The 22,499-nt window shown below is 36.9% G+C and overlaps 1 protein-coding gene across 38 annotated transcripts in view; it reads left to right on the top strand.

The window, feature by feature from the left end:
• ZBTB20 (zinc finger and BTB domain containing 20) overlaps window positions 1–22,499 on the top strand; it is an 811,121-nt gene that overhangs the window by 676,794 nt on the left and 111,828 nt on the right. The window contains exon 1 of one of the 38 annotated variants that reach the window (XM_050781951.1): window positions 1–16,106. This exon is cut by the window's left edge and continues 13,511 nt beyond it. The exons of 35 other annotated variants lie outside the window; for them this stretch is intronic. The gene's annotated coding sequence lies outside the window, so the exon portion shown is untranslated. 2 more of the 38 variants (XM_050781960.1, XM_050781959.1) reach the window with 2 other exon arrangements.

Here is a 22,499-nt window from a genome sequence, read left to right on the forward strand (position 1 = left end):
TCCTTATCAGTAACAGATTAATGACACCCAACTTGTAGACTTATTATGAAGATTAGAAATGATGTATAAAAGTCTGGCATATTGTTGGGTCTAAATAAATGTATTTCCTGGAAATTGAGAGCCAGGTTTCTCTTCAAGATGAAAAAGGAGCTGAAATTATGCCTGTCTTCCACATATAACCAAGATCTATATATAAAAGCAAACAAAAACTACTATAGAACATGGAAATAAACATTTCCCACATTTACATTTTTAACCCTAATTTTTCCAGTAAGTATATTCAGATAGGCAGGTTAAATATAAATTAAGTACTTTTTCAACATCAGTTTCTAAAACAGAAACTTTCAAAGGATTCCTGTGTGCTTTAGTAGTGTAGAAATGTCTTTTGTTATTATATAAGGGAAACACAGGGTAATCTGAGACTTTGTCATTTTTAAAAAGCCATTAAGAAATGATCATGTAACATTTATGGAGAGATACTAGAGGTATTTAGTGGAATCTCACTAAAAAGAGACTCCATATTTCTGTATCTTTAATGCTTAATTTCCAAGCGGCAATATTGTTTTTATCTAAATCTTGAGCATTTTAGATAAGTTGAGAAATAGTGTGGTGAGTGGTTTTTGTTTTTTATTTCTAATGAATCAGTAATTTTGACCTTCGTTCCATATGCCTCTTTAATTTACGGTGAATAAGTAATACTGATTTTTCAAAAATTAATACACAATCTCAAGCCCCCAAGTTTTTAAATTATGATATTTCCAATGGCAAATGAAATAACATGCTGTCCATGCAGTTAGTGATTTGAGGCAATTTGAACATCATGATAAGAGAGGGAGGGAATTACAAGCAGTGTTATAATTAAAGGTCTGTTGATTCTTCAGTTTAAATGCCATTGTTGAAAGATTTTTCACTCAGATGTCAAAGTCTGTGGCCAGCCAAAACTTGGCATGCTAGAACTCAGCCCAGGGAAACATTGTGTTCTACAGATTTAAAAACCAAAATCTGTTAAGAACAGAAATGTTGGGCTTGGGCTGATTTCTCATGAATCAGAACCAGAACATAGCCAAATACCACCTCCTCTTTATGAAAGGAAGTAGTGCAGGTGGATGTTAATGGGAAATGTTTGTTCCGATGGGAAATGAAGGGAAATTATCATTAGATATCATCATACAGTACACTGGGTTAGAGTTTTATATCATTAAAGCATGTTTCTTTGGGAAATTAAAAACATTTTAGAAGCCTCTTCTATTTAATTCTTCATGGGTGTTAAGTGGGGAGCAGTATTTACCCATCTTTCAAGATTTACACGTTGAGGTTCAGTTTCTCCACATTTTACATTCCTTGTGACTAGGAAAACTTGAAGTAAAACTTTATTTACTTAACTCTCTACCTAGAAATATATTTCCAAACACCATCTTGCCCTTTCTTTAATTAAAATCAGTGGCCTGTGAGCTGCATCTAGCTAGCAGATAGAATTTTTTTTAAATGTATGTTTGGTCCATAGAATATTTTAAATAATTTGAGCCAAACTTTAAGGTTAAAGAGATTTCACACCAAAAAAAAAAAAAATCTAGATTTTTTTTTCTTGCTTCTCTTGAAAAATTGGAGATCTGACAACATTAGATCTGCATCCACACGTGGCACCAATATCTGGAACTGAGTAGCAGCTTCTCGCTTCAGACAAACCATGTTCTCTCCCATTTGACAAAGTCCCTATCACCCCATATTTTATGCCACACCTACTTCACTCATTTACTCTTCCACCCTGGCTCCTTGAGGCATTTGACTTTTCTTTCATTGCTTGTGGTAGTTGTATTAAGTTTCCTTGCTTGTGGTATTACCTGTTAAAGTTTCCAAAAATTTCTTTTCATTAAATAATGAATTGCAAAGACTATGCCCAATGATACTGGACAGAGAATTATTGAAAAGAATAAAAGTCAGAATGTAACCAAAATGTCCAAAAATAGGTGATTGTTTAAATTGTATTTTATGCTGATATATCCTTAGAATAGAATACCATGTAGGATTAAAACGTTTATCTTGAAAGAATGAATGCAGATTACTAAACAATGTATACATCAAGATTTTTATGTTGTAGGAGAATATTCATACATACAGAAAAAGAGCTAAAGCGATATGTCACAGCAGTATCAAAAAAAATACATATACAAAAAATATAAACAAATAAGTGAAATAAGTAAGTCCCAAGGGCAGCTTTTGTGGGTCCCCTTCTACAGGGCTTTGTTACTCCATTTTGACCTAATGGTTCGAATATATGCTAAAGCTATTTTTTAATTCTCTATCAAAAGCTGACTTTCCTTCTTACCTTTATTCTTTAGAGAATACAATGAAGAATAAGATTTCTGTAGTTGTTTTAAATACTTGAGAAAAGTGTTCTTACTTGCTCACATGCTACACTGCCACTTTGGCAAAGCAAGAGAATCAGTTTCTGTGTTGGCTTTGAGTTAGTTTATTCTTCTAAAGCACCTTTTGATGACACAAAAAAAAATTCAAAGCTTTTAAAAATTATCTTGGAACAGAAAAAATACAGATAAACATTGCACTTAATAACTTGACCACAAAAACCCTTAGAGGCTAGGACTGAAACTCATCATCACAAAGGTGTCAGCTTTTTGCCAACCATAGGAAGGAGTGCTCCCAGGTAAAAGCCATCCGAGCATTTATGGAAATTTTTCTGATCCCAGCATTTAGCACAATACCTTGCAGTTAGGAAATGCTCAAAAATACTTCCAGAATAAAATAAAAATAAATTCACATTCCCACCAAGGAATAATTAACCTGCATATAAAAATTCAGTTATCTTTTGAATTAAAATCAAACCATAAAGTTTGGATCTTGCTAACTACTCTAAAAACTTCCAGATATAGTTTGCTTCAGAGTTAATAATGCCAACATTTTTCCTAGAAGAAAAATGTGTATGTGTGTGATTGTATGCATGCATGAGTTTAGGGAAAGGGTAGAAAGCAATAAGAGGTGGTTCTTTCAAAGATGAGTACAGCGATGAGGACTCCAACTCTTAAATATACCTCTTCCTCACAGCAGTCCTAGGTATCCTGTTGATGATTTGATTCTTTTTACCATCTATCTCTAATTCTTAAAGCATTTGAAGCATTCTTCACCTTTACACTCCATAGCATCTGTTTTTATGGTTCTCCTGTTCATCTGAATGATCTTTCATCCATCCTCCCTTTGCCCACAAAATGTAAGTTTGTCTTTCTTTCTCCCCTCACTGCATTCTTGAAATCTGTGGACAGCTTCATGAAATCCACGTAGCTGCAGCTAGATATTTGGACCACTCCCCTAAAGATCTAAGTATCTAGTCCTGGCCTGTAGACTCTGGTACTGCAGATGTGGGTTTCCTGCTGCTCAGTGGACATTTCCACATGTTTCACCCACAGCATCTCAAACTCCTACTGCTATCCTTTGAGTATTCTAGAAGCTAATCAAATTGACCCCAAACACACTTTGTGCTTTCCTATCCCTTGCTTTGATTCTTTGTTTCCCTTGCCTAAAACCTATCTCTCCAATTTCTGATTGTTGGAATTTTTCCCATATTCCAAAGTCCATCTCAAACACTACCTGCTTCAGGTAACTTTGTCAGTGTCCACCACTGACTATCAAATGATATCCTCAAGTCACTGAAACCTACAGAATTTTGTTAGCAACCTTTATGGTATTATCTTATTTGCATTGTGTTTTAGTTATGTGATATTTCTTTTCTCCCATGTTCTAAGTACTAGGATTATTGCTTCTAATCTTTGTAGCTACTTTCTAGAGCTTATGTCCTAGCAGAGTCCCTTGCTCACAGCAGGTGCTTATTAAATATATATTGAATGAAATTGGATTTATGTATTGATGGTTGCGCATTGAGCGTGTGTTGTGATTTGGGAGACCCAAAACATCCACCTGCCCAAACTATCTCTTCCATTTTCCAGGCCATAATGTCTTGCTTTGGGACTTTCTCTTGTACAAATATGAGGAATTTCCACAAATTTAGTCTTTTGTTCCCTAGCTAAGTACACTATTGGCTGGGTAACATGTGAGTTCTGCTACTAGATAAGCTACACTTGTTATCTCCTAAGAGGGAGCAAAGTCCTAAAAAAGAATAGGCCAAAGGTCAGTTATGTTCTCATGGAGGCAGCAGATAGGAAAAGGTCCATGAAAAAGACAGAATCACAGACAGGAACTTGGACTGCGCCATTTATTGTGTGCCTTGCTTGTCTCATCTGTAAAACTAGACGATAATAATAATGATACCTACCTTAGACGTTATGAGAACAAAGTAAGGAGGTGTAAAGTGCTTACAATAATATGAGGCACATTGTGTTAGTGAGGGTTGACTATTATTATTTACATATGGCATACATATATGGGATATATATAGTGTATATATACCCATATATTAAGTATACTCTTTCTCCCCTCACTGCATTCTTGAAATCTGTGGATAGTTTCATGAAATCTACGTAGCTGCAACTAGATATTTGGATCACTTCCTTAGAAATCTTAAGTATCTAGTCCTGACCTGTGGACTGTGGTACTGCAGATGTAGGTTTCCTGCATATATATATTATATGCTTAAAACATAATGCACACACACAAATGTACATATATATATTTGTTAATTATTGTCGCAAAGGAAATCCTGGATAGTCAGAGACTTTAAATGTCTGAAGACTGGGAATGTATAAGAGGAGAGATGAGGCTTTGTCACACAGACCTGAGGTAAAGCTCAGCACTGCTACAGGAAATACCTGTTTTTATATTATTTTTAAAGATTAAATGGCCTTGTCATCAGCATAATCATCCTAACATTGGACATTGGACCTCCTTCTTTTGGTGATTCCTAGCCCTTTTTTTTCTTTTCTTTTTCTTTTTTGTTTTGTTTTTGTTTTTGTTTTTGTTTTTGAGACAGAATCTCACTCTGTCACCCAGGCTGGAGTGCAATGGTGCGATCTTGGCTCACTGCAACCTCCAGTTCCTGGGTTCAAGCGATTCTCCTGCCTCAGACTCCTGAGTAGCTGGGATTACAGGCGTGTGCCACCATGCCTGGCTAATTATTGTATTTTTAGTAGAAACGGGGTTTGATCATGTTGGCCAAACTGATCTCAAGTTCCTGACCTCAGGTGATCCACCCGCCTTGGCCTCCCAAAGTGCTGGGATCACAGGCATGAGCCACCGCACCTGGCCACTATCCTTTTCCTGAACTACACATTTGTTTTCTTGACAAATTAGATTTCAGATTTTTGTTCTGGACCAAACTTAGAAGAAACAGGTGGTACTGTTTCAGAAAAATGGTGTCAGTACAAGCTAATGATTTCAAATTATTAATAATTTAATACAGTAGTGAAATGTTAAAATATGTACCAATTAATATGCACCAAGCCTAATAGAGAACAAACACTCACCAAACTGTAGCTAAATCCCTAATCTAAAACAAACTTACCAGTCAGACCAGGTTTTATAAAAAATAAAATATCTCCTACCTATGGAAATAATTACATTACAGATTTTACAACTGGGTTTTTTTTTTTTTTTTTTTTTTTAAGTACAAGAATTTAGGTTTTTACCTAAAAAACAGCAGTCCTTTCCACTTAGTTCTATTTGAAGGGAGTGTGTGGGGATTGGGGGAGAAGGAAAAACGAAGGGGAAAAAACAGTCTTGAGAACATCTACAAACTCCTGGATATTTAGAGCTGAAAGAAAAAGAACCTTGTAATGTACCTTCTCGCATTTAGTCCTGTTATTGTAGTGCTGTGATGTGGCACTTAATGCTCTAGGGGACCTAGAGCAAGTGTTACAAATGCAACCAAAAGTCTCATGAAAATGAGCCTCTTAACAGTGTGTGAGCTGGTCTGCAATGGCCTCAGGAAATCCCCCCAGCTATTCACGTCCTTTTTATCCACTACATTCTCTGACTCAAAGGGAAACCTCCCTTCACCTCCTTGACCAGAATTGAGCAGACATTGATTTGGTTACCTAGAGCTTTATTTATTCATTTATTAGTCTTCGTCATTTGTATTCCACTAGAACAAAAGAATGTATCTTTTCTTTGCATTAATCTAAGTTTAAAGATGTGCAAATGTGTTTGTGGGAGAGTGCATATTTATGTTTATGTAATTTTTTGGGTAGCTTGCTTTAATTTAAAATATTTTCTGTCAAAACTGTAGTACATAGAGCCTCCCCATCACCATCATCATGCAGAATGACTATATTTGACACATTAGCTGAATTCCTAAAATGGTTTCACGTAAAGTGTGCCTTTTAAAAGAGAATCATGTTTTTCTATTCACTTCTGTGATTAGGTTAAGTGTCACATCGGAAAAATAAGTGGCCCAATGCATATGTTTTTTTTAAAAAATTAAGAATCACAACTTTCACCTCAGTGATAATGATGCATTTATCTATGGACACTTTATGTGCATAAATTGCCCCCCAAGAAAAGCCAATAAAAAGTGAATATAATTAAACAGCAGATAGTTTGAAAGCAAGTGCCACTTATAAAACCACCGTACTGAAGGCAGAAGGAAATTTGGAGACGTGTAAATCAGGAATTGTCCTCAAGGAGCATATAGTCTAGTTAAGGATGCATAGCAGAAAAGACAGAATTGTATACACAATTAAAGATTCAAATAGCAATTCAATATATTCAGAGATATTCTTTCCACAATTAATGATTTATGTTGAAATTATACCACATAGTTAATTTCCCTTCCATTTTAGAGGACTTACTGAGTACCACATACTATGACAACTATCTAAATAGCAATAATGCATTATGAGCTCTTCACTGAATTCAACTTAAGCGAAATTCAATTTTGTTTAAACAAAGTTTGGACAATTCAAGCAATAATACTTTGTTTTGTGGTAGACTACATGTTCCTGTTCTTTTAAATGTTGATGTGCAGTAGCTTTGTTACAGATTTCCTTCAAGAATACTTGTTGAACTAGTGGACATTTCTAAGTAGATTTTTTATATTAAGCAATCAAGAAGTAGCCTTTGAAGATATTTTCACTCCCTCAATACCAGCTTTGGATGCTGTGTTTTTTTAAGTTTTATAGTACTTAATTTGTTCTTACTTAGGGAATATGTTCAAAGTTGAATTGGCCAGAATGGAAACATTGTAAATTCTGCAGCAGTGTCTGTTTCATATATAAACTAATCATGATCAAAATGGAGATCCTATAGGGACCTAAAGGAAATTAACATCCTTAGTTACCACCTTAGCTGTAACCTGACAAAGGGATGTAAGTTCAGGGGGAACTTTGGAGGCATATACAACTTAGATGTCTAAAAATACTCAAGCCTACCATACCCAATATATCTGTATATATCTTTACTCTCCTGCTAAAGAGTAAATAACACCAACCAAATCAGTAACACCAACCAAATGAGATTATTAGTTTATAAAGCATTTTGGATACATCATCCATTTTGATCTTCAGAACAATTTGTAAGATTGATAAGGCACATATTATTCATATTTTACAAAGGAAAAATCTATGAAATTTAAAAGGACAGATGATTTGCTTAAGGACACAGAGCTCTTAAAAGGTACAGCTGCATCTCCTGATGCACCAGTGTGACTGGCTCAGAGGAAACAGCAACCCAAACAGAATCTTTGCTACACAACTGTCCTGCAAGGCACAGGGGGGTTGCCAAAAGGTGATGTGCACACATGAGTCTTCAGAGGAAGGATGGGCCCTCAGGCCAAAAGTCATATATCAGTATGATTTCACGAAAGAAGGAAAAGAGATTGTTCTCTTTGATGAGGTGGTTTTCTCCACATATATAGAGCTGTTGAGAAATACTGCAAATTTTCATTCCTCAGAGATTGGATAAAATTCTGATGATTTTCCATGAAAATCATAGTTGTGTCTAATCTGGTTGCATCTGAGTTGTTTTCAACCTACTCAGAGTTTGGACTTGAACATCTACAAAGATCTCAGTCCAGATCAGGACCATCCTTCCCACATACCAGGATATATATATTTTCTATTGAAAAAATATGTGACTATAATCAATTGTTGAGTGAGCTCCCTGGAGCTTCTTACTTATTTGAGAATATGGTATGGAAATGAAAGCGATCATGGCCACTTTACACTGAGTGTCAGTGGAAATTGATAAAGAATTGTGGTTCTGAATCCCACAAGCCATAGACTTTCACTGGTATACAGAATTCAAAGCTGTCACTAAATTCTGCTACCTGATAAATAGGTTGACTTTCAAATCAAGAAATTTAGCACTTGGTTCTAGAGACTAATAATGCCAGCAGATCCTCCATTCAGTATCACACCCTTTAAACATCTACAGACTTCTAACCTTAAGTTTGGCCTGGAGAATTGGACATCTGGAGCTTCCTGAACTTTTTTTCCGTATTACTACCTGGGAGCCCTAGTTAATATTAAATATCAAGGCAATATCACCAACAGTGTGGTCCCAGGATCCTTGCAATCCAAATTGATGTTTCTTCTATAATAATAACCCTGAGGTTGTAAAGTGTTTTCATATGCATGATCTTGTTAACGCCTACATTAACTTTTCACATAAAGCAATTTATTATTATTAATTATTATTATTTCCGTCTTACAGATGAGGAGACAAGTAGACTAAGAACATAACCTAAAGTCACATAGCTGGCAAATGACAGAGTCACCATGACACCTAGATTAGCAGGTGATCTCACTCAGAGTCCAACGTGTTTTTTCATTAGCCTTGATGAACCTCACAGATTTGTCCTATGACAGTTCTTCTCAGCTAGGCTTTAGAATTACCTGAAGGGCTTGTTAAAATATACACACTCAGACATCCACCTCTGAGCATCTGATTCAGTAGGTCTAGAATGAGACACAAGAAGTTACGTTTCTAACAAGTTTCTAGGCAATGCTGATGCTGCTGGCCCAAGGACTACTCTTTTAGGAGCACTATCCTATAGAATGTATGCAGTAACTGAATGGCAATGACACACTAAGGCAAAAGAGTCTTATTAGAATAAAGTTTGAATAGGGGCTGGGTGGAGTGGCTCACACCTGTAATCCAGCACTTTGGGAGGCCCAAGTGGGAGGATCATTTGAGGTCAGGAGTTTGAGACCAGCCTGAGCAACATAGCAAAACCTCATCTCTACAAAAATGTAAAAATTAGCCTGCCATGGTGGCACACACCTGTGGTCACACCCAGCTACTCGAGATGCTGAGGCTGGAGGATCCCTTGAGCCCAGGTGGTTGAAGTTGCAGTGAGCTGTGATCACACCACTGCACTCCAGCCTCGGTGACAGAGCAAGACCCTGTCTCCAAAAAAAAAAAAAAAAAAAAAAAGCAGGGGGAGGTTGTTTTTGTTTTTTTGCCTAGGCTGCCTCATGCTTCTTTTTTGTGACTTCTGTTAAGAAAGCTTAGAAAAAAGTGTGGGGTGGGGGTCTAGCAAGAGCGCACTCACTTCTGAATGCGTTTAGGTCTCTGGCACTCAAGAAATGGACACTGAAACCCATCTCTTTGCTTCTAACTAGAGCTACTGTTGTAGATTAACTTGGAGATACAATTGCCAAACCACCAGTGAAGAGTTACTATAAGATAGGACGTAGGCAAATGTGATTAGATGGATCTGCAGCCAACTGATCAATTAACCAACAAGCATTAGATTGATTGGTTTATGTCAACTTAGAAGGAAGCTCTTAGTGTCAGGAGAAAGGACTCTCCTTGACTTATCCTAGTCAATGTTTTTCTGAAGACTGGTAAGGGTTCTTGTATCACAAGCTCAGTTTGAACCAGTAAGGTAATATATCTGCTAAAATAATTCTTTTAAAGGGCTAAGAAATACTTCAGCTGTGTTGAAAGATTATGTCCAGATCAAGGTAGCTGACGGTCCCTATGTTAATTTCTTATGGCTGTTATAACAAATTATCACAAGCTTGGTGGTTTAAAACAATGCAAATGTATTCTCTTACAGTTCTGAAACCAGAAGTCTCAAATCAGTTTCACTGTACTAAAGTAAAGGTGTTGGGAGGGCTGGTTCCTTTTAGCGGCTATAAAGGATAATCCATTTCTTTGCCTTTTCTATCTTTTGGAGGACCCTGCACTCCTTGGTGCATGACCCCTTCTTCAAATAACTCCAACCTCTTGTTTCTGTCATCACATCTCCTACTACTACTCTGATCCTCCTGCCTCTCTCTTATATGAACCTTTGTGATTACAGTTAGAGTCCACCTAGAAAATCCAGGATAATCTTCTCATTTTAATAGCCTTAATTTAATCATATTTGCAAGACCCCTTTGCCATGTAAGGTACCATTCAAAGGTTCTGGGGATTAGGACATGGATATCTTTTGGGGGGGGCATTCTTCAGCCTACTATAGTTCCTTTGTGGTGTGTTTATCAGACTACATTAGGAATATTGTACCCCTTTCTCAGCACCAGGATTATAAGAGTTCCTTCACTAAAATATGTCCAAAAGAGAGGGAATCTGGAATCAAGAGTATAAAAGCCATCTTTCGAAGTATGAGTGAGAAGAGTGTGGAACCAGGGACAGACAGACTGGGTTCCAGCACTAGTTCACTTCTACCAAGTTTTTTTACCTTAAGCTTGTCAGATAAAATCTCTCTGCCACTCAGCTCTTCTCTGTAAACTGAGAGAACCAGAGAGTTTCCTAAATACCTTCTGCATCTATAAAATCTGTTAGGCTGTTTCTAAATGGCATGTAAAAACCAAGTGCTTACCATCTCTAATATTCAAGATAAATCTTGTCCACTATTCTTTTGAATTCAAAATTCACTTAAATTTTGAATTTAGAACGTGTTTTCTAAGTACTTCTTGCTATAAAAATAGAGGCGATACTATGAAAATAACCAAAACAAGTGCTTTTCACTAGCTAATTCTTAAATACTATACCCTCAGATATTATTTTCCAAACATCACTAATCTTAGGATAAAGTATGCCCCTTTTACATGTTGAAAACTTGACACACAGAAAAATTTGTATTTACACATGAAGAACGAAGAGAATTAAAATTTGTTGCTTCCAGCTTTTCTGGGAGATCATCTACCACCATGGCAGGTGTGATGCTGGACAATACATTAAATATACCAGGTAGAGTGGAAAGAGCTTGTCTTGGAAGAGCTCAGTCTCAAGGAATGAGTAACTAACCGGAGGACAGTCACTGAGAGACTGCTATCATTATCACAGGGGTCCGAAAGGTGGGAAAGGGCTGTTTTATATATGTACTGTGTCTTGTTCTCAGATAAGAGCATAGGACTTGACCACTGGTTCTCAAAAGGAAATATGGACTAGTTGGATACAAATCTCTCTATAGCTTGAGAGTCATCTTAAGAACACCAGCTTTAAATGATATTTTACAGAGGGCCACAAAAAATAATTTGGAGGAAGTTTATAAGGAGGAAGTCTTGGAGAGCTGAACCAGAAAAGATGCTTGAAAGTAAATCAAATTATGAGATATATTGAAATATGGCATTTATTATTATGTGCAGAGTATGCGTGGAATTTTGAACTAAAAGCTGAAGAAGCAAAGATCTAGAAACCTTCATGCATAGTAAATAAATTAACCCTTTATTCTCTTATTTTCTGTACTCCCTATATTTGATGACTTATTCATACAAATGTACACTAAAAAGGCCTAATAAACTATGTTCTACCATGGGTGCATTTACCTGTTCGTGCACATGTTTTAAGCGTATTTTTCTGGGAGTGTTTCTTTAGTATCATGTAGAAACAGTATTTCAAAGGCCAAGAATTCTTTGGAAAAAGGAGAGGGGATTGTGTCTGTTTATGACCGTCCAACTTTCCTAAGCTTATTAAATTAGGATATGTTGTCCCTTTCTTCTATATTTGAAGATTATTCTAGTAATATGTTTGGAGATTTTTTTTTAAAAGCTGCCAAATAAGGCAGGGCTAATAAATGGGTTAATAACTCATTGAAAACCCATACGTTCAGTATGCTCTACCACTCAGGACTTAGTCTCATTTTCTACTCCAAAATATCACAGTTTTCATTGGTATTTTTTTATATTGGAAACTATATAGTATAAGAAAATCAGCTTATGAGCAGGTCATCAGCTCTGGAAATATCTGCCCATGAGAAAAAAAAATGTGATTGGAATTCTGTCACCAAGGAAATGTTTTAAAAATCTGTTTATTTCATTGCCAAACAAAAAGCTTCAAATAGTTATCTTTGTTTTGCAATGACTTTAATTCTTTTGCCCATTCATTTATTACATAGCTACTATACACTGATCATTTAGAAAAAAAAAGCACCCTAAATGATTATGCAAACCTTAAATATAACTATATGTTTGTGTGTATTCATATGCTTTTTTAAAGAGCACATTTGTGACAGGAAGTGAAGAATGGCATAGTCGGGGGAAAATTAAAGAGACACGATGTAATTATCCGAACTGGAATTAAGCCAATTAATAACCCTTGTGCTAACACTACCCTCAAAGTGCTGAAAATGCCGTCAGATATTTAAATGCCCTGGGTGGTCATGGTCAGCAGTCTTCCCTTCATCCATTTTCAACACCGTGCAGGGACATGGCTCACCCTGGTTTCTGACAAAGGACTACACCTGAAGTGAGCTACAGAAGAAGGACAGATTCTATAATTCAAAAACAAGATTCTCTCAAGTGGTTGTGCACAAATTATTACTGATCTCCAATGAAATAAAAATTCTAGTGTTTTTTTCATCTGCTCATTCATTCAACACACATTGACTGAATACCTACTGTGTGCCAGTATAGTACTGTGGCTGAGAGTGCAGGCTTTAAAGTCAGATTGCCTGGATTTAATTCCCAGCTCCTCACTTACTAGGCATGTGATCTTGAGAAAGTTATACAATCTTTCTATACCTCAGCTTTCTTATCTATGAAATGCAGATATTGGTAGTACCGCATTCATAGAGTTCTTGTGATGCTAAAGTATGATTTTAAAATGTAAAGTGCTTAGCAGAGTGCTTAGAGCAAAACCAATTAGTAATATGTTGGCCGTCATTATTATTATGAGCCAGGAAATATAGTAAAATCTGGAAACAAAGAAATAACACAACCCCAGATGACCTAACATCCTTGAAGTTCAGATTTTAGGAATTTAGTTCTAAACTTTATAATCTCTACTGCTAATACTTTCTAGTAGAGGTCTGTATATTAGATCCTTGCTTTGCTATATGCTTTCATGTCGTGAACCTACATGCTTTGAATATAGCATACTCAGGACATCCATAATATACAGTTTTGTTTACACCCTCAAGGTACACTTTCCTCCATGATAACTACCATGTAATGACTAGCTGTGTACTTTATATGTTTGCTCATGTCATCCTTAGGACAACCCTGTGGAACCAATATCATCACCTTTTACAGAAAGGAAAACTGAGGCTCTCAGAGTAGCTGTGACTTTTGCAGTGTTGTATATAAATGTGTGTTTGCTCCAAAGCTCTTGTTCTTTTTTCTCCGTTCACCAACGCACATTTACTAAACACTCCACCACTTTCTTCTGGGCTCTTGCCTATCAGGTACTTTGGGGCTTGCCAAAGGATCTGCCTTTATCAAAATCACTGATTCCTTCCCCCTTTCCACATCAATTGACTGTAGGCCATGTGTTTTAGGCATGGCATAGCAGCCATTGTTGAAGAGGTTGGTGTGCAAATAAATTAAATTACTCTGGCTATGACTTCTCTCAGATTACTTGTCTTTGAGTGGGCTCCCAGGTGCCTGACATTTCTTTCGGTTTTCTTCTTTCTCCCTAAGTAGCAACGTTGTTGCTGAAGCATGACTGAGAGATGGTTTTCGCTTTCATACACACCCTGAGTCTTGTTTTAGGGCAAGAAACCGAATCTCTCCAGTAACATCTGATGGCACTGTTCTCTTCATAAACACCTCTTTCGCCATTTAAAAACTAGACCTTCAGTTACCCATTGTCAAAAGGGAATCCTTACTGAACGTGATCATATGTGTCCTCAAAAAGATAACATCACTTTCGTGGGCAGGAAAGATAGTTTCCCCTTTTTAGTAGCTCATTTTCAATTGAAATATATCGGAAGAGTTGTACACACCTAATTCTCCAGGTGGAAAGTCTCATCAGTGCTTTAAAGCTACATAGTATGCTGAAAGACTCAATCCCTTTCACCCACAATGTGCCTGTGTTTTAGAAGTGAGGTGTATGAGGAAAACCACATCTTCTCACATGGTGATGTACAGCAGATGATGTTCATACAGCGAATTGTAAATTCAGGGTGAGGTCTTTGTAGATCAATCCACTAGCCTTCATTAGCTTGCAAATGTGACACAAGTTATATCTTGCTGAGACAAGGCCTCTACAATATTATATTTTTCTGCTTTTCTCCAAGAATGAATTAAAGACTTAAATCCCTTTTTCCTAGCATTCAAAATGGTCTCTCTCTCTATGTATGTGTGTGTATATATATACGTGTGTGTATATATATACACACATACATAAACACATATATAAAGTGGAAATATATTTATATATGTAATTATATTTCCATTTGGCTATTTAAACATTTTGAAAAATTGGAGGTTTGTACACTATATATAGGTGGGGTAATCTTATTTGGGAGGCAAGGGTGATTTTCATACCTGTTGGGCCAGATCTTCAAAGAATACTCTAGGTTAGCTGGTGTGGTGGAAAGAGCACTGGCCTGGTGGGCTCCTGGAGTCCTGGTGTCTAGTGTCGACTCTGGGCCTCAGTTTCCTCTCTGTTAAACCGGGAGGGGCAGAGATTGATCTCTGGGGCTTTTTCTAGCTCTGTATTCTCTGGGTCTGCAAATCGCCTTCAGTGTCTGCCATAGTCTGCCTTGCCAGCTCTGTTTGTCACAAAGATTAATCCATTTTAACTGTACCTTGGAGTGCACCCGGGAGAGGAGGATGGATGGATTGTTTTGCACCTAATATTGCATCAGAACTTTTGCCTTTTTAGATGAGATCGTGCCGTGCCTAAAATCTGTCTGCCTATCTGCCCACTGACTTTGTCTGTGCTGATCTCTTGCCACGGTGCCTCTTCTTCCAGCATCCATCTCCCTCCAAGATCTAGATTCGGCATCTGACTGTACCTGTCTTGTTCTCTGCAGCATCTGTCTGCTACACTCCTAGACCATCGTTAATAAACTTTCATACATTACACGAAAACCCCTAATATGCTGGCACCTGCACATAAATATCTATGGTTCATGAAACTAGGGGAGAAAACTCCATTTTTTAAAGACCTCTATCTAGTGCCATTTGTATTTGCACTTTTTGTTTAGTTGTAAGTTTTAATAGTTCCCCCTTTGAGGATTTGTCAGTACGAGCAGTATTGCTTATCAGAACACACCAACAGTCTTTTTGTAATATTCGCTTTTCCCCTTTGGTTCAGCCGAGCCTGCTGACAGATCATTCAAATTCAATTGTTTTATGTCTAAGCCGAACAGCTAATTAAAGTAGGGATGATTAACCTGACTGGCAGTGCCGCTCTCCCTCTCGCGCTCTCTCTCCTTCTCCTTTTCTCTCTCTCTCCCTCCTGTTCCAATCAGTCTTTTTCTCACACACTCTCTCTCTCCCCGTCTCTCCTCTCTCTCCCTCTCTCTGCCTCTCTCTCTCCCTCTCTCCCTCTCTTCCCCCTCTCTCTTCCTCTCTCTCTCTCAGTCTCTCTCTCCCTCCCTCGGTTGGTGTCTCTCTCTCTCTCTCTCTCTCTCTCTCTGTCTCTTGCTCTACTGTTTTTTTTTCCTCTCTCTCTCTCCTAAACGTGGTCTGCTTGCTGATGGCAGAATGGCACTCGGAGATTTGTGCATTGTGTCTGGTTTCCTACGGGCAGGCTGACCCAGTGCCTCCAGGGACTTATCAATAGACCACTCAGAAGAGACACAGACAGGAGAGAGGAGGAGGGGTGGGGGGAGAGAGAGAGAATCAATATCAAGAATAGAAGGAGCTCCGAAGCCATTTTTTTTTTAAAGAAGTATCGGGACTTGGGAGAGGGTGACAAAGAAGGTTTTTCAAAGAGGCAGTGGAGGAGGTTCTAATAAATTTGGAAGGAAACAGTTCCCTGTCTTGGGAAAAGGAGAACTCCTGACTGATTAGCATTCACACCAGGTATGAGATGTTCGCTACCCCTTATCACTGTGTCGCAACCGAGATGGAAAAGCCTTTTTTTTTTTAGGAGACCGAGGGAGCATGTATTTTGCTGTGTTTGTTGTTGGGGGGTAAGAGGGGCGGCGTGAGAAGCTGTGGGCATTTGTGTATGAGAGCAGAAAGAATGGAAGCAGTACAGCGGGGGGTGGGAAAGAGTATGGAGTATGTTACTGTCTTCCCTGTCTTTGTGCACCCCTGGGGGGTTACCCAAGTTCATTTCTAGCAGGTGGATTTAGACGGGAGTTACTTAACGCTTGACCGCCAGTTTTGAAAAAAAAAGAAAAAGAAAAAACGCTGCTTCCTATGTCTATTAAAGGAAGCTCCAATTTCTCTCTCTCTCTTTCTCTCTCTCTCTCTCTCTCCCTTCTCTTTTCCTCTCTCTTCCTCTCTCTCTTCCTCTCTCTCTGCCCCCCCCATTCCCTCTTCCCCTCTCTCCCTCTCCCTCTCTCTTCTTTTTTTCCTCTTCTAACCAGACAGCGGGAGGGTTTCTGGCTCCCAGCCAGCCCAAAAGCCTCTAAGTGTTTTGCACTTGTTTCAGGGAGTAGCTGCCCGGGGATTTTTCAGCATTTTCACTAGAGAACAAAGAGTTCTTTACAAAGGGAAGGGTGCGGGGGGGGGCGGGTGGGGGGAGTGAGCTTAATGTCTGATATATGTTTTTCTATTTTTATTAGTTTTCGCCTAAAAAGAAAGAGACAGGAACAGAACATTCACTCTATAAAGACACAAAGACATTCAAAAGAAATCCAGTTATCTTTTCTCCCCATCATCCCAATATATATATATATGTGTTCATGAAAAAATTAAAAAGAAAAAGACTAATTAAGTTGCATATGTTGCTCTTTTCTTCTCTTTTAATCTTTCCAAATCCAACTGTTCTTATGCTCACTTTATGCTATTTTTTTTTTTACTCACAATAAAAGTTGTTCAGGATGCATCTTCTGTTATCATCTCTTTACCCTTTCTGGGTCGCCAAAATCTTGTGGAAGAAAGAACCAAAGTCCATCAAATAATCCATTTGGTGACTAGAACATCTTCTACTTTTGCCACTTGAGTAAAAAGTTAATTATGGAATTTGGGTTCCCAAAATACCAATGGGGTACATCAGTTCATTCGATCTCACAAGTTTTTGCATCCATCTGTTTAAAAGGTACCACTTGTGTGACTTGTCAGTTATTAAGAAAAGATAGTAAGGGAGCAGATATTTGTATTTTATTCTTGTTTCTAATTATGTAAATGACAAAACCCCCAGAGAGATTACTTGCCCCATCTATGATACACTAGTTCAAGCAAAATATAGTCTAGATGGAGATTTTGTCAACGATTCTGATTGCCACGTAGCTTTGTGTTCTCCATTTCAATTTTTGCCTATGCATGTATATTTTTACCATGAATTTGTGTTATAGCAAACATTTCAGAATGCTTATCATTTTCAAATTAATGCTCCAACAAAAGAAAAAAGAAATCATATGTGAACTGTATGTGTAAAATGTAGTAAACAATTTTTCTTTTATATATGCTGTACATTTATATCTTTATGCTAATATCCTGGATTTATAAACCCAGGATAATGTTTTCTTTCTGAAAGTTCTCCTCTTAATGCATTTATATGTTGATTGTCACTTAGAAATCTTTTTAAGGTACATTATAGATACAAAACTAAACAAGGGGAACAATTCTCAAGCTGTACAAAAACCCTTAAATATATATTATGTACCGTTCCTAACTACAGATAACTGTTTTGCTAAGTGGAAAACAGCTACAACAGTTGTTTCAAGAATCAGAAACTCTTTTCTTTTTTTTTTCTATTAACTGAAAATAAAATCTATTCATATCCCTGGGGAGGGAAAATGTAGGGGAAAATATAGATATATACATTTTCCATAATTATAGAATGCATTTATGTAACTGCTTCTTAAGGATGTAATATATATCAGGGCAGAGTTTGATGCTTCATCAAAAAACCCTCCTGGCTGGGAGGTGTGAGTGCCTTATGTTTGAAGTAACTTGATAACAAGGAGTCTTTTCGGGAAACCTTACTATGTATGTGTTGCCTCAGTCATGACCCTCAGAGAAAAAACAAGTACTAGGTGACCAGTGTTAGCACTTGAACTCGCTGAAAGATATTAGAACTAAGGGAACTTTTGGCAAATCCAGAATTTTCCAGGGTAACTCACTTCTTACAGTTACATGTTTTCTTTAGGAAAATTCTTGAATTGCTTTCAGAGTTTTCTGTATTTTTGTAGAATTTTTTAATGCTTTTAATAGTTCCTAAGGAGAAAAATACTTTTAAAAAGAATGTCATCCAGATAAGAGAAACTCAGTCTTTAAAAAGTTTTATATTGAAGGCAAGAGTTGTTTTGTTTTTGTTTTTGTTTTTTTCCTTTTTGCTTGTATTTTATTTTTTCCCCCGAATTCTTTTGTTGCTGTGGGCTGTTGTCCCTGCATTTTTAATTTTTCATTTGGTTCCCCCCCCCCGCTTTTTTTTCTTTTTTCTTTTTCCTTTTGGTCTGTTTTTGATGTGACCAAGGGGGTCTTTGAAAGGAGCAGAGGGACTAGGAGAAGAGGCTGTTACTGAAAGCTGCACTAGCTCTTCTTGATCCCAGCTCAGGCAGCTCCTATCAGCTAGTTGTGCCGCCAAGAGTACAGTGACAGGTGATAGCTGTCATTCTGGGATTCTTCGTGGATCTGACCTGAGAGTAACACATTCACAGTCGAGGAGAAAAGGGGGAAAAATAGAGGAGGAGGAAAGAAAAGCTCTTTGAGCTGGAATACACTGGCCCTTTCTTCCTGTAGGCAATCCGCTCCAGTTCTTGGCGACGTGTCCTGCACTATCAGATATCATATGACTTTTTATTTAGATTCCTTTTCGGAGAATGGCCTGTTAGGACTCTGTTTGTTTTCTTTTATTTAATTTCCTTCTCCCCTCACCCACTAGTTTTGCGTATCTGTGTGTGTCAGAGCGTGTGTGCGCGCATGCATATGTGTGTGCAATTTTTATCTTTGTTTTTGTTCTGTTGATCTGATGCTTTATTTAAAGACAAAGCTTTAATTATTTCAGTATACTGGTTTAATTATTTGCCAAAAAGAAACCTCATTCTAGGCTTTTTGGGGGGTCCATTTTTAAACACATCCATTAACACATGAGGCTGGAGATCCTAAATGCTTGTTGGTCTGCGCTTGGCCCACTCCTTCACCTTAATTTAACCCTCCCCTTCATCAGCATGCAGGGCAGTATAAGTTAGGAAACACCTGTGCTGAGTTGAGAGAGAAATAAAAGTAGAAGCAACTTCTTCAAATTTGCAATCCTAGTTTCACTTTAATAAACTTTTTTTAATCGTTGATTTTTTTTTTTTTTTTTTTTTTTTTTTGGCACCCTCTGTTAAGCTTGAAAGCATCAGAGATAGTGAACGATGTGTCTGTGGAGCTTTTGTGAGGCCAGCTGAGCACCCTTGGAAAGTAGAGCAGGAGCTGAAATTCATTCAGAGACTTAAGAATTAAGTACGAGATTTAAATAAGATCTGTGAGATCTGCGAGCTGTTCAGGGTTTGGTGATAGATGGTAAAATGGAATGCTTAGGGATATTCAAGGAGGAGAAAGAAATTTCCAACCAGGAACGAAACAAACAGGCATTTCTACTGCAATTCATACTTTAAAAACCTTATTTTATCAAATTTTTATTTTATATATCTCAAAATTTAATCAATTGTTATGATTGCCTTCTTTTCCATGCTTGCTATGAAAAACAGAGGAATTGTGCTGATATTATTACTGGGTTTCTCCTAAATTTCTGTTGTATTTCTTTTTCAGTTTTAAAGAGTTCTGATTTTAGTTAGCAAAAGAAAAATAAAACTTCTCTAGGTATGCATATGGTTGTATACACATTATTCTTATCTATACATAATATATCCTGTTTATATCAGGATATAATTTTTGTATAGTTACATGCAAGACTGCCTTGAAAGTTCAGATGACCATTACATTCTTTAAACCCATAGTTTTTAGTTTCTTGTTAGTTTCTCTAAAATTGTTTTTTACAGACCTTAAATTTGCAATGCCTTATCATAGGCAGAGGTGAATTTTGTTGAAACTTGGAGAAAAATTTATTCCACCCCTTTAAGCATACCCAAAAGGGAAGAGAGAACTATTTTTCGTTCAACAAAAAATTTTAAAAGCCTTTTTTCCTTCAGCGGAAAACTCCAAAACAGCTTTGTCTCAGAACGTTAAACTTGGCATGGATAAAAAAATGTGAGTTTTGCTTTGTTTGAGGAAATTTGTTTTTGAAACAACAATGTTATAAATATTTTTAAATTGCCTGCTGAGCATGCGCTGTATCTGACTTTATTCATAGTTTTAAACACACACCAAAGTGCAGTCTTCTGAATGGCCACAGGTAAGGCTGTTGATTTGTGTGATCTTTCGCAGAGGCACTTTCTGTGGGTCTGTTCAGTTTTCCAGAAGGGAAAAAGGCGAGAGCTGAGTTTAGACCTGGACACCTTTCTAAATATCATAGGCAAAAGCAAATTGCCCCATTAAGGCTTGCACATTACACTTAGGGTAAGTACTATTCAACTTTCCTTTTTATAGGAGTTGCCTGCCTTAACTTTTCAGCTTAATACTAGCAGCGTAAATTAAGAAAAAAAATTAACTCAATGAGGTATTTCACTGAAATAGAAAATTTGCAGATTTTAAAGGGTATCTATTGTGCATAAATTTGGGGATACGAGAATTTGCCAGTGAAATGATAGCAGCTCTGTGCTTACAGAGCAAAGATGTGCTAGTCTGAACATGCCTGATCTCATCTGGAATCGAAAGCTAAATCTAGGTGGGCCTGTAATAATACCAGAAAATGAACACATGTATCTTTTGTGCAACCTTTTTTTTTTTTTTTTTTTTTTTTTTTTTAAAAAAAAAACCTAGGCTTCCAAAGGGAATGACAAAGAAGCAGGTTCTCCTCTTGCTTAATAAGTAGTCATACTTTGCCTCTGGAGATGTGTATTTCCAGTTGTTTTTAGTTGTTTTGTTTTGTTGTTGTCATCACTATCGAAGAATATTCTTGCCTGTCAGTGATTATTAACACTTTCCGTTTTTCAGAATGCTTTAACTCTGTTTGATGTTTCCTCACTTGGTTACCTTTCTCAAGTCTGCGATGACCCTCTCAGGCTTTGCAATTCTTATCGATTCTTACCAGAATATACTTACTCATTAGCTGTTTTGTTATAGTTATGGTGGAGATAATCTTGTTTTTCAGGCCTTTATAACTACCCAAACCAATTACCTTTTGAGGTGAAATTTCTCATAGTTATCCTTGACACAGAACTGAACTTGTCTTGAAAAGGCTTGAAGAAAATCCAATTAGCCGTTTTTTGAAAACTGAATATTCTAATAAATGCAAATGAATTATTTTACAAAATACTTATTGATGTGTAATGCTTTTCTAATCTGTTTTTCTTTTCGTGCTTTAAAACAGAACCTGAAAATGTGTTAAAAAGAAAGAAAGATAAAGAAACCTGCCAGGTTAATGCTGATATTTTAAACACCCAATTTAAAATAATTCTCAAAGTTTGAATTTCTTTGCAACATATTACCTTTCAGTGTCAGTCAGTAATACCTGTGCAGGTATATATATACATTCACACCCACAGGGATACATGAGTCCACTTTACACTTACATTAATTCTATTTTAATCTACAAGAGAAAAGGTTAGCGTTACTGTAAAACTTTTGTTAATTCATTATATTTTATTTTTCTATAATAAAAAAATTCACTGAAATTGCTTTTATCCAGTTATATATATACTTAACACCTATTTATAGTCAAATATTTTATCTTAATTTATAAAGTATTTTTGTAAGTCTTATACGCTGCTGAATTTTATGCACCTATGTGAACGTTTAAGTTTTTTCTGATACAGTTTGCTTTGTTCCAAATCTGTTAACTATGTCAGAAGTTTTTTTCTTTCCCAATCTAGAAAGAGTATGGCCACCTTTTCCTATATATGATATCTGTATGTCTTCAGTATTCTGAAGGAGAGACTTTTTAACCTGCAATCTCTTGGAAAGCTTTCAAACAAGTGGGAGAAGTAATCTTTACTTTGCTTCTCCTCGATCCATCTGTTTGCCCTCACTGTACCGCCCGTCACTACCAGCAACCCTGAAAAAAACAACAATAATAAATATGATATGATAATTTTTCTGATCACAGAACCAGGAAATACCAAAGAAAATTGTGGCATATGTAGGAAAATGCCAAGAGCTTCTCCAGTAAGATCAGCTGTTTTTATACTTTTTTTTCCCCTTGAATTTTGTTTGTGACTTTTTTGGCTTGCTGAAGCACATCCCCATAATCTTACGAAG

Source organism: Macaca thibetana, chromosome 2 (genome assembly GCF_024542745.1).
Source record: "Macaca thibetana thibetana isolate TM-01 chromosome 2, ASM2454274v1, whole genome shotgun sequence".
Classification (NCBI taxonomy): Eukaryota; Metazoa; Chordata; class Mammalia; order Primates; family Cercopithecidae; genus Macaca; species Macaca thibetana.